At 41.1% G+C, this 2,793-nt stretch overlaps 1 non-coding gene across 1 annotated transcript; it reads left to right on the top strand.

The window, feature by feature from the left end:
- The first annotated feature begins 635 nt into the window (after nucleotides 1–635).
- On the top strand, nucleotides 636–724 carry trnap-ugg (transfer RNA proline (anticodon UGG)). Its single transcript is given in 2 exon segments — nucleotides 636–671; nucleotides 689–724. It is a non-coding gene; the product is annotated as a tRNA-Pro (tRNA).
- The last annotated feature ends 2,069 nt before the right edge of the window (nucleotides 725–2,793 follow it).

Below are 2,793 nucleotides of genomic sequence, written 5' to 3'. Positions count from 1 at the left end.
AAAATTGTCATTAATAAAAGAAATGAGGACTTCATGAAAAATGCATTTGCTTAGAGAATGGTTATAGAGATATACAGCACTGATATAGGCCCTTTGGCCCACTGAGTCTGCACTGACCATCAACCACCCATTTATACTAATCCTTTGTTAACCCAGAATTCCCTACCACATCCCCACATTTCTCCTATCACCTACCCTGGGGCCAATTTACAACAGTCAATTTATCTATCAACCCACAAGTCTTTCGTTGTGGGAGGAAACCAGAGTACCTTGTGGAAGCCCACATAAACAACTTGCAAACTCCACACAGGCAGTATACAGAACTGAATTGGGGTCATTGAAGTTGTGAAGCTACAGTGCTCACCAGTGCACCACCCTTAGAATGTGGATAGAGTAAAAAGTGAGATTGGATGGACAGAAGCAGTCTGAAAAGATGGCTCAAACAAAAGGTGAAAACCCTGAAATGTTAACTCTGTTCCTCTCTCCACAGATGCTGTCAGAGGTGCTGAGTATTTCCAGCACTTTCTGTTTTTATTTCAGCTTTGTAGGATATTGTTTTGATCTGAAAAAAATGCATGATCGGCTGTGGGTGCCAGTGAAATTCCACAGGAGCGAATAAAAACCATGCCAACGGTGGCTCGTTGATCTAGGGGTATGATTCTCGCTTTGGGTATATAAGTGATTATTATGTGAGAGGTCCTGGGTTCAAATCCCAGACGAGCCCTTCTCTGTTGCCATTTTTAGTTTAAGGTCACCGATTGCTTTCAGCCTTCCAGAAAGCGGAATCGATTTCCAAACTGAGCCTGCTTGAGGACCGGGGAACTGGATTCAAAGAGCTTGTCGACAAAATTGAAATGAACAAAATATACAGATTGTCAAGTGGGAATATAAGGTTGCAACAGTAACTAAAGGCCTGCTCGGGTCAGCAAATGAAACCCGACCCAAGCCTGACAGCACCACATCCGACCTGGTCCGAGTCCTTTCATTTTTTTCCCGTGCCCGAACTGACCACCAGAATGTTCAGTTAAACTTGCTTCCGTTTTTCACTTTTTAAGCTTGTGCAGGTAAGGCAACAAAAACTGTAACTGGACTTGAAAGGTTGTTTCAATGTGCATTAAGATTAGAGCTACGTACCGGAGTTGATGAGCTGAAGATTGTTACCATAGAAGTTAGTGATTGTGAGGTCACTAGTTAAAGAGAAAGTCATGGAGTTGTGCCCAGACAGGTTGTCCCACACTGTATTGATTAAAATATTGCCCGAAGGCTAGAAAATATCATTATACATTCCCTAGACTCCTGCTTTACAGGTTGAAATACTTTCTGCAAGTTTATCCAGAAAGCAGCTGAGATGCAGAGACCAGGAAGGTCTTGAGTGATTAATTATTATAAAATATACATTCTTATATTAAAGAGATTGTGCTCTACCTTCGATGGAATCGCTCACTGCAGACTAGTGCGGAGTGTTTCCCGCCTTGACGTCCTGGCTGTCACTGGATCTTGAGTCCAGGCCTCTGGATTACTGGTCCAGTAATCTTTGAAATTTCTCCCTTGATCTAATATTTTAATCTGGTAAATCAGATTTTACAAAAAAAAATTAAATGATTTAAGACTGCTTCATGTTCAGCAGTGCCAAATGAATAAAGAAATTCAAATATATTCAAAATTATATATCAACTATTAAATACTAATGCCCAGCTTGGAATACAAAAATGCCTCTAATTGTGTTCTGGTCTGGAATGGAATTCTTCAGTGTTTCTGTTTAGCTTGGATTGACTCATCGATTTTCTTGTTTTTCACTTTGTCGATGCCTTTGAATAATTGTGGATCCTTCTTCAGGGAGTCTTCTTTCACCAGGTAGTTCTGACCTCTGATGATGTTGATCGTAATCAGCTTCAATTTGCTGATAGTTTTGGAAGTGAGCAGATTTCCTTTGCTTGAGTTTACAACATGGAACTTAGTCTGACGTGTGGACCCATGGGAGGATTTGAAAGCTGCCCTTGCATTGGAGCATACAGTTGCATCCATCCAAACAGAGGTACAGTAGAAGTGACATATTCAGTTCAGTCTGTCGATCATGGGGCTTTCAATCTCAGGGTTGTGAGTTTGAGCGCCATTTAGTTTTTCCATTTTTTAGGCTTCATTAGCAGAGAGTACAAGGAGTGTTTGAAATGAAATTCAACAACAGTATGAGAAACGCTCTCTTTCATTCGGGACTCTTAACTCTCTGCAGCATCTCGCTGTTAAAGATTGAACTTTATCTCATTTCTTTTTCACTGGGAGTCAGTGCGGCTCAGTGGGACTTCTGGCTGTCTCCCACCTCACAATCCATCTTTGCTGAGAAAGCAATGGGAAATATTACTCATGGCTGAGTAAGCAGAGGACACCGATTTAAGGTGAATGGGAAAAGAATCAAAGGCAACATGAGGAAAAACCTTTTTTATGCAGCAAATGGTTAAGATCTGATATGTACTGCCTGAGAGTGTGACGGAGGAAGATTCAACCATAGCTTTCAAAAGGATATATGATAATTATCTGAAGGGAAAAAAAAATCAGCTTTTCATGGAATACATGAGGATGTGGCATGAGCTGAGTTGCTTGTGCAGAGAGGCAGCACAAGCACGATGAGCTGAATCCCTCCTTTTGTGCTGTAAGTATTCTGTGATCTATGATTCTATACAAAGTGAAACCAACACTCACATATGAGAAACTGACAGGTACAGTGTAAACCCCACACTAACAAACCAGCAAATGCCAGGGACAGAGTAAAACCAACAGTCCTAGACATGAAACTGA

The sequence above is a fragment of the Heterodontus francisci genome, unplaced genomic scaffold (genome assembly GCF_036365525.1).
Source record: "Heterodontus francisci isolate sHetFra1 unplaced genomic scaffold, sHetFra1.hap1 HAP1_SCAFFOLD_61, whole genome shotgun sequence".
Taxonomy (NCBI): Eukaryota; Metazoa; Chordata; class Chondrichthyes; order Heterodontiformes; family Heterodontidae; genus Heterodontus; species Heterodontus francisci.
This window is presented reverse-complemented; position numbering and strand designations above follow the sequence as displayed.